This window comes from Kogia breviceps, chromosome 18 (assembly GCF_026419965.1).
Source record: "Kogia breviceps isolate mKogBre1 chromosome 18, mKogBre1 haplotype 1, whole genome shotgun sequence".
NCBI lineage: Eukaryota > Metazoa > Chordata > Mammalia > Artiodactyla > Physeteridae > Kogia > Kogia breviceps.
Genome location: NC_081327.1, coordinates 8,242,142 through 8,256,949, shown reverse-complemented (window position 1 = coordinate 8,256,949; position 14,808 = coordinate 8,242,142).

The following is a 14,808-nucleotide window of genomic DNA, read 5'->3' as shown; positions in this document are numbered from 1 at the left end:
TGCTGAAAAATTATTACCATATGTGAATAATGGAGAAACTTTGCAGGTAGGGGCAAGAGAAAGCCCTATCAGACAGCAAAATGCATCCTGTTTGGTGCCCCCAGGTACAAGATTTTTGGTTTGTTTTTTTTTTTTTTTTTTTCTGCGGTACGCGGGCCTCTCACTGTTGTGGCCTCTCCCGTTGCGGAGCACAGGCTCCGGACGCGCAGGCTCAGCCGCTCCGCGGCATGTGGGATCTTCCCAGACCGGGGCATGAACTCGCGTCCCCTGCATCGGCAGGCGGACTCTCAACCACTGCGCCACCAGGGAAGCCCAAGATTTTTGGTTTTGATGAAGGCAGAGTGCTGCTATTCAGCAGACAAGATGAGGAGCAAGCAGTCAAACCTTTCTTTGGAGAGTGAGGGGACAAAAGCTGGATTTCTATGTTCCTTTCACTGAAATCCAGATGGATCCGAAAGTTAAATGCAAACCATGAAGCCATCAAGCACTCCAAAAAAAAAAACTGGTGAATTAATATATGCACTTAGAAGTGGGGGAAATATTTTTCTAAGTGGAAAAACAGAACTCAGAAGCTATGAGCAGCAAGCTTGATACATTTGAATTTGAAAGCTTGTATGCGATCAAAGAATTGTAAAGTCTAAAAAACCGACAAACTGAATGCCTGTATTTGAAACCTATTCCATTGATGTTTTCTTTTTTTTTCTCCATTTCCAAAACCTTTTAACTGATGTTTTTTGGTTTTTGTTTTTTACCATTTTAATGGTTGTTAAATGAGCTGTTCTCAACTTTCTTTTCAGCAATGTCCCAGCTCTGGTAACAATTTTTAAACAGCTGTCAGTTCTAATCTTGGTTACACAAATCCAAAAGGATTCCAAGTGGTGCAATGAGGAAGTTGTGGGTTTTTTAAAAAAATTTTTGATCAAATTGTGAAATTCTTGTAATTTCTAATCTTGGTTATGCAGGTCCAGAAGGAATCAAAGTGGTGCAGTGGGGGAATTTTTTTTTTTTTCATATCTGAATGGAATTGCGAAACTCTTTGTCATTTCTTACCACGAATGAGAAAGTCACAAGGGAAATACCCTGATTTGGCCAGCATGAAGCCATCTAGAATAGCAAACCCTTGTATTCAAACTTGTTACACAGTCATTTGTTATAAAGCTGTTATGTCACAAGGCTGAATAAATCCTCAGCAGATGCTCTTGTCATTTTTTGGAGCCTGAGGAATGTGAGGGGTGGCAACTGCTGGCTTAAACCATCTCACTGGTGAGGACGTGCCAGGGCCGGACTATTCAGATGCGGCTGTAAGTGTTTTATTCAGTGACAGATTTACAAGAGCAATCAGAGCTGCAGAAAAAGGAAGGGGGAAGAAAAAGAAAGAAAGAAAAAAGAATCACTGTGGTTGCTGCCAATAATGTGGTCTTGGCTTCCAACAGATTTTATTTTTAGGTTGTGGTGGCTTGGTTTTTATTTAATGAGGACCCATATAAAGAAGAAAACAAGAAGTGACCCGTTAACCTACTGCCAAAATAGCCCCTGCGGACATTTAAAAATACGGTATGCACAGTGTTAGACATTGAGGCAGTGCAAGACTGAAAATAGAAAGCACCAAAGGAAAAAAAAAGAAAGAAAGCGCCATCCCATTTCTCCTCTGCCTCCCCTAAAGCCAATGGCCATAGCACGTTCACATTTTTCCTTCTAAAAGAGAAACAATGTTTATGTATATACTGGCGCACATCTCTCTATGTGTGTGTGTATGCATGTATTTGTGTGTATATGTGTCTTGTGTACATGTGTGTAAACGTATGTATATGTTTGTATGTGTATATAGACGCATATGTATTTATATCTGTATACAAGGTTGGATATGTACACACGTATATGTGTGCATGTGTGTGTATAAATGTATGCATATATGTTGGTGTGTATGTATGTATGTATGTAATTTTGTATATGTGTCTGTGATAACAGCAGAAGTAGTCGCTTATATATCACACAGGATCTATTTTTTTAATTAATTAATTAATTTTTAAATTTTTACATTTTTGGCTGCATTGGGTCTTCGTTGCTGCATGCGGGCCTTTCTCTAGTTGCAGCGAGTGGGGGCTACTCTTACGTTGTGGTTCGTGGGCTTATTGCTGTGACTTCTCTTGTTGCAGAGCATGGGCTTTAGGTGCGCGGGCTTCAGTAGCTGTGGCTCGCGGGCTCTAGAGCGCAGGCTCAGTAGTTGTGGCGCACAGGCTTAGTTGCTCCGCAGCCTGTGGGATCTTCCCGGACCAGGGCTCGAACCGTGTCTCCTGCATTGGCAGCAGGCGGATTCTTAAACCACTGCGCCACCAGGGAAGCCCCACACAGGATCATTAAGGAATATCATCAGCTCTCCTTTCCGGATGGACCCGGAATCCATCCACTTTTTACCCTGGATTGGTCTCCATCTCCTCCCACCTCCCTGCCTGCTGCCAGGGTTACCATATAAGCCCAATGAAATTAGATTTCAGATAAACGATTTTGTTTGGTATAAGTATATCCCAAATATTGTATAGGACATGCTTATAACTAAAATAATATTCATTGTTTCTCTGAAATTAAAATTTCACTGGACAACCTACCTTTTAATTTATTATATCCAGCAACCTCTAGCCCCTTTATATAAGATTCCTCACACGCAGCCAGAGGGCTCCTGTTAGCCCCTACGTCAGATCATGTCCCTCTCTGCTCAGAACCCTGGCTCCTATATCCCTCAGAGTCAAAGCCCAAGATCTCATCATGGCCCTACTAACTTTACCTTCTACTTACTTCTTTGCCTTCATCTCCCTCCACTCTCTCCCTTGTTTACTCTGCTCCAGCTGAGACAGGCTGGGACCTGGGACCCTTTGCTGCAGTGCAAAGAACATACCTCTCCTCCAGCAACAGAATACAAGGAAACTGTACGGGACTAAAAATAACTGCGTGCATGTGCACTTGGGGCAAATTCTGGACAAAAGATACAAAGAAACCAAAAAATCCAACTGCCACTTTTGAAGAGCCTGGAGCAAAAGGGGGGGGGGGGCGGAATGGGAGGGGATCGGGTGGGGGTGGGGTCAGGAGCAAAAACAGGGTACTGCGCTCGCCCCCTGCACACAACACCACCTAAGGGGTGGGCAAACCACCTAAGCCACGCTCCAGCCATAGCCCTGGACACACCCCTACCCTCACCCCATGTAAGGAACAAGCTCGCCCCCCAACCCCCTGGCCCCAGGGAGCGAGCCAGCAAGGGAGGCTGTTCTTTGTTCTCGCTCCCCGCCTGCTGCCGCAGGGGCCCCAATAAAGCCTTGCCTGAATTTCTTGTCTGGCCTCTGATCAATTTCTATTGATTAAGGAGTCCAAGAACCCTGGTCGGTAACACAGCTACCCTGCTCTTCCTTGATCACAATACACATAGTCCTGCCTCAGGGCCTTTGCACTGGCTGTTCTGTCTGCCTGAACTGCTGTTGCTCCAGATAGTTCCATGACTTACTCTCTCATTTCCTTTAAGTCTTTGTTCAAATGGCAACTTTTCAATGACACACGCTCTGACCACTCTACCAAAAAATGCCTCCCTCCTCCCCACCTTTCCTAGCTTTAGAGCTTATCACTTCCTCATTACTGTTTTATTTATTTATTTACCTATTATTTGTCTCCACCTACTAGAATATAATCTCCATGAGGGCAGGAATTTTCTTTTTTTTCTTTCTTTCTTTTTGGCTGCGTTGGGTCTTCGTTGCTGCGCACGGGCTTTCTCTAGTTGCAGCAAGCGAGGGCTACTCTTCATTGCGGTGCGTGGGCTTCTCATTGCAGTGGCTTCTCTTGTTGCGGAGCACAGGCTCTAGGCGCACGGGCTCAGTAGTTGTGGCACATGGGCTTAGTTGCTCCGCGGCACGTGGGATCTTCCCGGACTGGGGCACGAACCCGCGTCCCCTGCATCGGCAGGCGGACTCTCAACCACTGCGCCACCAGGGAAGCCGTATTTTTTTTTTATTTATTTATTTATGGCTGTGTTGGGTCTTCGTTGCTGTGTGCGGGCTTTCTCTAGTTGTGGCAAGCGGGGGCCACTCTTCATCGCGGTGCGCGGGCGTCTCACTATCGCGGCCTCTCTCGTTGTGGAGCACAGGCTCCAGACGCACAGGCTCAGTAGTTGTGGCTCACGGGCCCAGTTGCTCCACGGCATGTGGGATCTTCCCAGGCCAGGGCTCGAACCCGTGTCCCCTGCATCAGCAGGCAGACTCTCAACCACTGAGCCACCAGGGAAGCCCTGGGGGACATTATTTATCAGAAAATAACCACAGCGCTGAAATTCAAACTCGCACCTGGCTGGCTGCAGAGCCCCCGGTCTATCCTACTCACCATGACTGCGGGAGGAGACCCGTCACAGCCCCCACCTTTCTCTGGGGTACAAAGAGAAGCTTCCCGTGCCGTCTTGGAGGCCCTCCAAACTCTGGGCGCTGCGTTCCCTCCTTCCCCCCAGCTCCCCAGCCCCTGCCACTGGGCTCCTGCTCCTGGAATGCAACTTGTTTCCTTTGGACTTTGGCCTGTGAACAACCTTCCAGGCCCTTCCCTCCCCCTCAGGCGGGTTGGAAGGACCGAGGGTCCAGCTGGCGCCAGATTCTGGGCCCGGAGCACAGGGAGGATTTGCAGATGGGCTGGGGAAGGGGCCCCACTTTTCGTGCAAGAACCATGCCCTGCCACGATGCAGGGAAGACTCAAACATCCAGCCTCCTGGATTTCACAGAAAACCCAGAACCACAAACCTCAAATGCGTAACCCTCCTGTTTTTCTAGTAAGTTTTCCTCACCAAGCCTGTGGCTGGTGATTCTCCTCTCTCCTCAAACCTCCAAGTGCCCCCACCCTTCCTGCATCCCTAACTGCTGATCGCGCATCTTCCTTTATTAAGAACAGAGGCGAGACAGGCAGAGCTATTATGGGATAGAATTTGAGTGTGGATTCTGCAGCCCAACTGCCCAACTTCACAAAGACTTGCCTCTTACCAGCTGTGTGACCCTGGGGAAGGCCCTTCCCCTCTGTGGGCCTCAGTGTTCTCATCTGTAAGATGGGGATGAAATCGTAACAGTACCTACCTCTGAGGATTTTGCAAAGTGCTTAGAACAGGGTCTGGTATGTAAGTACTATATAAGTTTTTGTTAAAAAAGAAAATTAAATTAAAATTTGCCTCTTTAGCTTCCCACGGTGAAATCCACCTTTGCCAACATACGCTTGCTTTTCTCTTCCGTCCTTGGAGGAAATGGCCATGCTCCCACCAAAAGCCAGTCTCTTCTCTGCACTGGGGTCTCACCTTCCTTACTGGGGGAAGGCTTCATCTCTCTCTCTAACCTGTTTCACAGTCTCTCTTGCATCATTTCTTGGTTTTTAGAAGCCCTCTTTGACCCCATCTCCAGCTACCACCCCCTTTCCTCTTTATAGCAAAACACTTTGAAAGAACTGCTACCCTTGGGTTTCGACGAACACACCTTCCGTTCACTCTTCCAACCCCCTGTGCTTTGATTTTGGTTCCCACCTCTCAAAAAGTACAGGGGCCTCCGTTTTGTAAAGCCAACCATACAGCCGCTTCTCTGCCCTCATCTGACTGCAACCCCTTCCCTGAAGCCCTCTCCTCTCTGCGCTGTTAAATTCTTATTTTGAAATAATTTCAAACTTACGGCTGAGTTGCAAACTAGGACCAAGAACTCCTGCATCTCTGTAACATTCTGGCAGGTATGTGTCATCAGTCCATCTCTCTCTCTGTTTCTCCCCAGCCCTCCCCCTTTCTCCCTCTGTTATGAGCTGTGTCCCTCCCCCCAAAATGATATGTTGAAGTCTTAACCCCCAGTAGCTCAGAATGTGACCTTATTTGGAAAGAGAGTGGTTGCAGACGTAATCAATAAAGATGAGGTCCTACTAGAGTAGAATGGGCTCTGAATCCCATGTGACTGGTGTCCAGTAAGAAGACAGCCACGTGAGTGAAGACAGAGGCACAGAGACGTGACACGTGACAGAGGCAGAAATGAGAGTTGCGCAGCTGTAAGCCGAGGAGAGCCAAGGCTTGGCACCAAACCACCGGAAGCTAGGAAGAGACAAGGATGGATTCCCCTGGACATTGCAGAAGAAGCCTGACCCTATTGATTTCAGACTTCCGGCCTCAGAACAGTGAGTGAATAAATTTCTGTTGTTTGAAGCCACCCTGATTGTGGCATTTTGATATGGCAGCCCTAGGAAAGTGATACACCCCATCCACCACTCTCTCTCTCTATATGCATATTTTTTTTCCTGAACCTTTTGAGAGTAAGTTGCACACATCATGCTTCTTTACCTCTAAATATGTCAGCGTTCACTTCCTAAAAATTAGAAGGACCTTCTCTCACACAACCACGGTAGTTACCAAAATTAGGAAATTCAGCACTGACACCACACATTTATTCACCCCGAAGTCCATATTCAATTGCATCAATCAGCTCAATCACGTCTTTTTCAGCAGATGTATTTTTCAGCCCGGGATGTAATGTGAGATCAGAAGTTGCATTCCGTTTTCTCCTTCTCATCTCCTTCACTCTGGAGCCGTTTCCCATTTTTCCTTGACTTTTGTGACCCTGACACTTTGAAGAGTACAGGCCAGTTATTTTGCAGAATGCCCCTTGGTGTGGGCTTGTCTGGTGTCTCCTGGAGGTTGGATTCAGGGATGCACTTTTGGCGGGAACTCCCCAGAAGGGATGCTGTGTCCTCCTCGGTATATTATAGCGGGGGCGCCTGATTTCAGTATGTCCCACCACGGGGGATGTTTGCTTTGATCACTTAATTATTAAGTGGAGTCTGCCAGGCTGCTCTGGCATGAATCACTACCTTTCCCTTTGTAACTCCTCTTTTTGCTTTAAACACACACACACACACACACACACACACACACACACACACACACACACACACACACACCTCCCTTCATTTTGTAAGCAATACCTCTTGAGGATTTCAGTTTCCTAGAAAGGGAATCCTTTGATACCTGCACAGAGAGAACGCCCTCCTGCTTTTCTTTTACGTGTGCAATTGTCCCATTATATGGATGCACCATGATTTGCTAAACCGCGCTCTATAAACCGATACTTGGGCCAATTCCAATATCTTGCTATTCTTCTTTGCTCTCCAAGCACACGCTCTGGGGGTTCTCTGCCCCACCCACTCCTGCGCACTCCGTTTTCTTTATTCTTCCTCTTCTTCCCGACGTTGATCCACCCCAGGGCCATTTTCTCTCCTTTCTCCACACCCTCTCTCTAGGTGATCTCATCCTGCCTCTCAGCTTAAAATACCTCCATGTGCCAATGTCTTCTATATTTATATATCCACCCCGTCTCTCCCCAGAACTCCAGGCGCGTATGTCTAACTCTGTTTGGATGTCTGATAGGCATATCACATTTAAGACCTCCCCAAAAGGAATTCCTGATCTCCCAGCTCATTTCTCCCTAATGGTGCCCCATCATGGTGAATAGACCCACCATCATTCTAAACATCCGAGCCAAAAATGGAGTCATTAAAATTTTTTAACTGAGGTGCAATTCATGTAATATAAAATTAGGGCTTCCCTGGTGGCGCAGTGGTTGGGAGTCCTCCTGCCGATGCAGGGGGCGCGGGTTCGTGCCCCGGTCCGGGAAGATCCCACGTGCCGCGGAGCGGCTGGGCCCGTGAGCCATGGCCGCTGAGCCTGCGCGTCCGGAGCCTGTGCTCCGCAACGGGAGGGGCCACAACAGTGAGAGGCCTGCGTACCACAAAAAAAAAAAAAAAAAAAAAAAAAAAAAATTAACCATTTTAAAGTGTACACAAGTGGCATTTAGCGCCTTCACAATGTTGTGCGATCATCACCTCTATCTAGTCCAGGAATTTTCATCACCCCCCAAAGGAAATCCGATACTCATTAAGCAGTCACCCCGCATGCCCCCCTCCCTCAATACCTGGCAACCACTAATTTTATATCCCTGCGGCTTCACCTATTTGGGAGATTTTATATACGTGGAGTCGTACAGTATGTGGTGTTTTGTGTCTGACTTCTTTGACTTAACATGATGTTTGCAAGCCTCATGGATGTTGTAGCATGTATCAGAATTTCACTCCTTTCTGTGGCTGAATCTGTTCCTTGGTATGGCTACACCACACTTTGTTTACCCACGCATCCATCCATCAATGGATGGATCCAGGTCTGTATGAAGGTACGTGGATCGAGGTAGGACGCTACAACATCCTTTCTTTAACAGCGTATCAGTTTGATTTATAACACTTAAATAGTTAACTATATACAACTTAACAACAAAAACAACACAAAGCAATTCAAAATGGGGAAAGGACTTGAATAGACGTTTCTCCAAAGAAGATATACAAATGGCAACAAGCATATAAAAAGACGCTGGACATCATTAGTCATTAGGGACATGCAAATCAAAACCACGGCGAGATACCCCTTAACGTCCACGAGGATGGTTATTATTTTAAAAAGAAAAACAACGTGACACTGTTGGCAAGGATGTGGAGACACGGGAACACTTGTGCGTTGCCGGTGGGAATGTAAAATGGTGCAGCAGCTGTGGAAAACAGTATGGTGGTTTCTCAGAAAAATTAAATGCAGAATTGCCATATGATCCAACAATTCCACTCTTAGGTATATACTCAAGATAATTGAAAGCAGAGACTCAGAGAGTCCATGTACACCAATGTTCACAGCAACATTAACAGTAGTCAAAAGATTAGAACAACCCAAGTGTCCATCAACAGATGAATGGACAAAATGTGGAATATCCATACCTGGAATATCACTCAGTCATAAAAAGGAATACGGCACTGGCTCATGCTACGACATGGATGGACCTTGGAAACTTTATCCTAAATGAAAAAAGCCAGACACAAAAACCATACAAATACCGTGTGACTCCCCTTGTATGAGGAGACAAATGCATAGAAACAAAGTAGAATAAAAGTTACCAGGAGCTGGGGTAGGGAGAGAATGGGGAGGTTTTGTTCAACAGGTATAGTTTGTTTGGGATGATGAGAAAGTTCTGGAAATAGTTGTGATGGGTACGTAACATTGTGAACGTAGTTAATGTCACTGAATTGTATTTTTTTAATGGTTAAAGTAGTAAATGTTGTGTTATGTATATTTTACCACAAATTTTTTAAAAGCCACAAAAGAGGGAACTATAAAAATATACATTCATCTATTTAGTAAATGGGCCAACATGTGTACTCATGGCCCAGCCCCGCAAATGCTCAAGACACACCATTTCCTCTATGCCCCTTCTGTAGCTGCCAGCCAGAGAAAAAGTCCCAAGTCCCCATCCTCAAAGTCCTGCCATCACCTCCCCTCTCCTGCCACCTGCTTTTTCTTCAATTTTCTCCTTAATTCTCCCTTGTTCTCTCTGCCCCAGTCACACTGGTGTCTTTGCTATTTCTCAAACACACCAGGCAGGCTCCAGCCTCAGGGCCTTTGCACTGGCTGCTCTTTCTGCTTGGAACAATATTCTCTCAAATATTCACATGGTCACTCCTTCATCCCTTCAGGTCTTGGCTCAAATGTAACCTCAGCACATTGTAAAAAATTACAGCGTCCCCCCATACATGTGTGTTACACATGCACACACTTTTTCTCTTTGTCCCTCTCTCCTGCTTTATTTTTTCCCAAAACCACTCATTATCACCCTGTGACATATTCTATATCTTTCTTATTTATTTTGTCTCTGCTCTGTCTGCCCAACAGAGTGCCAGCTCTCAAAGGGCAGGGAATTTTGTCTGTCTTGTTCACTGCTCTATCCCCACTGTCTAGAATCCAACTCATACGTGGTGCAAATGATATACTATTTTCCTTTATTTGTAAAGCTTTCCTAATCCTCAGCAAAAAAAAAAAAAAAAAAAAAAAAAAGAACCTCAATTTTTTTTGTGTGTGTGTGGTACGCGGGCCTCTCACTGTTGTGGCCTCTCCCCCATTGCGGAGCACAGGCTCCGGATGCACAGACCCAGTGGCCATGGCTTACGGGCCCAGCCACTCCGCGGCATGTGGGGTCCCCCCGGACCAAGGCACAAACCCGTGTCCCCCGCATCAGCAGGCGGACTCTCAACCACTGCGCCACCAGGGAAGCCCTCAAATATTTTTTTAAAAGAGTAAAGATATGAACAGAAAATTTAGAAAAAAATTAAATTAAAAATTAAAAAATTAATTAGCTGTGTGGCCCTAGGTAAGTGATTTACCCTCTCTGATCCTTTCCCTGACTATAAAATACAGGAGCTGCTAAATAAATACTTGTTGAATAAATGAGCAACTAAATTAGTAACACAATATATAACTCATAAACTGTCGTAAAAATTAAATGACTTACTGAAAAAGAATATATATATATAGAAAAAGAATACGTATGTGTATATGTATATAATCAAATCACTTTGCTGTACACCTAACACAACATTGTAAATCAACTATACTTCAATTTTTTTAAATGGTTTAAAAAAATTAAATGACTTAGTACAGATGCAGGGCTTATAATGTTGTCTGGCACACAGCATGCCCTATGTAAGTGATAGTGATGACTCCTTTTAAAACTAGTATTATTGTTGTGGTTATTATATGCATCCTTCAAGATCCCTTCCAGTGTCACCTCCTCCAGGAAGCCTTCCCAGATGAGACCAGACAGGATCAGCTGCTCAGGGTCCCCAAAGCACTTTATGTAGTTTTCTCTTTAAACTTCAGCAAGACACGTCCCAATTAGTATACTCTGTATTCTATGCCCCGCACCAAGGATCAGAACACATTTTCGTGATAATTATAGGGCTTTTCTCCCTGGCTGTAAACAGGCCTGCCTGGCCTGTCATAACCAGTGGACTCTAAGCTCCTAAAAGTAGAGCTTATTTCATTCACTCAAGTATGCCTAACACGTCGCCCAGACCCTGGAACAAGGAAACTTCTCAAGCAATCTTGGTGGATCCAATAAATGCACCATTCTGTCGCCTGCCTCTCAATATGTAATGTGCATAAACCCATATGCAGTGGTGCCCCAAGGATTCATAAATCCATGGAAAATTTTTTTTTTGCCAGGAGCTTGTTAGAAACATCTCTATTACAAGTCTTCTTTCCCTAGTTTTATTGAAAAATAATTGACATACATCACTGAATAAATTTAAGGCATATGGTATCATGGTTTGATTTACCTATATTGTGAAATGATTACCACAGTAAGTTCAGCCAATATCCACCTTCTCATAGAAATACAATAAAAAGATAAGAAAGAAGGAAAGGAAGAAGGAAAAATTTTTTCTCCTTGTGTTGAGAACTCTTAGTACTCTTTTTTTTTCTTTTTTACACTCTCATATTTATTTATCAGGTGAACAATATGTTTAAAAATCATCATTGCCAAGAACTCTTGGTATTCTTTTTTTAAAAAAATTAATTACTTTATTTAGTCTGCGTTGGGTTTTCATTGCTGGGTGCGGGCTTTCTCTAGTTGAGGTGAGCCGGGGCTACTCTTTGTTGCGGTGCATGGGCTTCTCATTGCTGTGACTTCTCTTGTTGCGGAGCACAGGCTCTAGGTGCGCAGGTTTCAGTAGTTGTGACACGTGGGCTTCAGTAGTTGTGGCTCGCGGGCTCTAGGGCACAGGCTCAGTAGTTGTGACGTGTGGGCTTAGTTGTTCTGCGGCATGTGGGATCTTCCCGGACCAGGACTCGAACCTGTGTCCCCTGCGTTGGCAGGCAGATTTTTAACCACTGCGCCACCGGGGAAGTCCCTCTTGGTATTCTTTTAACAACTTTCCCATATCTTGTGCAGCAGTGTTAACTAAATTCCTCATGTTGTACATTACATCCTTATTATTTATTTTATTACTCAAAGTTTGTACCTTTTGACCACCTTCACCCATTTTTTTCCACGCTTGACCCCCTGTCTCTGGCCACCACCAATCTGTTTGCTGTATATATGAGTTTGGGTTTGTGGGTTTTTTTAAAGATTCCACATATATTTGAGATGATATGGTATTTGTCTTTCTGTATCTGACTTATTTCACTTAGCTTTATATCCTCAAGGTCCATCCATGTTGTCATAAATAGCAGGTTTTCCTTCTTTTTAGTGGCTGAACGGTGTTCTTGTGTGTGTGTGTGTGACATTTTCTTTATCCATTCATTCATTGATGGGCACTTACGTTGTTTCTATATCTTGGCTATTATAAATAATGCTTCCGTGAACATGGGTGTGCAGATATCTTTTAGTGTTTTCCTTTCCTTCATATAAATACCCAGAAGTGGAAATGTTGGATCATGTGGTTGATGTGTTTTTCATTTTCTGAGGAACCTCCCTACTGTTTTTCATAGCAGCTGCACCAAGTTACATTCCCCATTGCAAATATTTATGACCTTCCCACCATAATAGCTATTGCTTCACTTCCGTTATCTAAATCTCATGCAAATTTCCTTTTAGACAACTCTAACCCAGAGCCTCCAGGGGAAAGGTGTTCTAAGATACATAGGCCCAACTTAGCTAAGTTGGACAGAACTAAATTGCCACACAGCCCAGAGAGGGAGAGCAGCCTACCCAAGGTCACACAGCAACTGTATGATGGACCAGGAACCAAGCCAGGTGACACAATAGGGCACTTTCTTCTCAGGGAACAGCATAGTGTTATATGAGGTTAAATGTTTAGGCCCAGGAGTCAGGGTGCCCGAGGAAGGAAGTCTAGCTTTGTCATTCATTAGCTATGTGGCCTTAGGTAACTGAATCAACCTCTCTGATCCTCAGTTTTCTTGCCTATAAAATTGGGGACATTAATAATACCCCTTCATAGGGTGATTGTAAAATGAAATGTGTGTGCAGAGTTTAGCATGGTGCCGGGCACATTATGAGAGCTTGTGGCAGGCGTGACTGTGTACACTGTTATTTCCAATTCCCCTGCACTTCTAGGTGCATGGGTGACTGTACTTCCCCACCTCCCGGAAGTTAGGTGTGGTCATGTGACTTGCTTTGGCCAATGAAATATGAGCAGAAGTCACATGTAGCTTCCTGGCAGAAGTATTCAAATGCTGGGGCATGACTCCCTCTGCTCTCTATTCCCTTGCTGTGGTAGTCATGGGAGCACACAACGACTTGGAAATAAAAAAGCAGCCTGCATCACTGAACCACAGCATGAAGGGGGTTGCCCTGAGAGGTCTCTGTGATTCTCTCAGCTCTACCTTCCTCTGGATGTAGAATTCATCCTCAAGATGCATTCTCTTGTGTTTCCCAGATGGCTTCCTGCAGCTCCCGTATTTATTCTTTCACATCTAGGGGGAAAGAGAGGGTATTCTTCCCCACAACTAGTCACAAAACTCCTGAGCGTCTTTCTAATTGGACTAAGTCCACGTATCCAGCCCTTAACCAATCTCCATGACCAGGGAGATAGAATGCACTGATTGGCTTAGGCCTGGCTTACCTGGGTGACCACTTCTGGACCAATCACTGTGGCAAGGGGGTGGGATTATGCTGATTAGTTCAAACCCTTCAGTGCCCATCCCTGGAGTTGGGAGTTTGGAGGGTGTCAGTCTGATTCAAACTTATGGCTTTTATTACTGGGGTGGTAAGAGGAGAAATGGCCATTGTGAAGGTGAACACGTGTGCAGGACATTTCTTTTTCCTTTTAAAAAATATATTTGAGGGCTTCCCTGGTGGCGCAGTGGTTGAGAGTCCGCCTGCCGATGCAGGGGACACAGGTTCGTGCCCCGGTCCGGGAAGATCCCACGTGCCGCAGAGCGGCTGGGCCTGTGAGCCATGGCCGCTGAGCCTGCGCGTCCGGAGCCTGCGCTCCACAACGGGAGAGGCCACAACAGTGAGAGGCCCGCGTACCACACACACACAAATATATATATATATATATATATATATATATATATATATATATATATATATGAAACAGTCACAAACTTATAGGAAAGTTGCATGTATGGTACAAAGAACTTCCCCCCACCAACGGTTTTGAGAGTAAATTGCAAATCTGGTGCCCTATCATCCCTGAATATTGTAGCGGGTGTGTCCTACAAACAAGGACATTCCACGGTAAAGATATTTTTGTTCCCTTTGATTCATACATTTTATACGAGACAACATAACAGCCCACATTCCTGCACCAAACTTTCCATTTATCCGTTTACTTATATCCACATAGATTCATGGATTTCTTGTTTTATTTAAGGGGTTGTGATCTGTTGCGCTCATTTTTAATGTTGAGCTCAAAGTGTCCCGCATTTGGCCAGTGGGAGCCCTTCAAGCTGGCTCTGTGCCCTTCCACCTGTTCTCATCATTCTTTGAGCATTTCCTTACTTTCTGACCCCCAAAATGTTCCAGGCTCCTCTTGTATCTTCCCTGTCCCCCGACCCCTAGAATCAGCCATTTTCTCGAGGGAGAAGGGAGGGTACTTCTGAAGGCGGGTGGCTGACCCCTCACCCCTGAATGACTCCCCTCGGACTCCGATTTAAATGCGGCCGGGCCGGGCCAATGGCAGAGGCAATGCTCTAGCAGTTGCCATGGAGACCGCTGAGCTGCAGAGCGGAAGGAGACGGTGATGTCATTGTGGGAGCAAGTGCAACGGCCACATCCTTGTCTTAGCCAGGCCACAGGGCAGTGAGGGTAGCCTCTGGGCCAGCGGCAAGGAACGAGCCGCCCTGCCTGATAGGCACCCTCGCAGGACACCCCGGTGGCAGCAGCCCCAGGTCGATCAGCCGTCCCAGATCTGCTGAGACTGACAGGGCCTGCGAGACCTTTGAGGACCACCGCCAGAAAGAGGGACCAGCATCTTCATACTCTCTCTGGGGCGGCC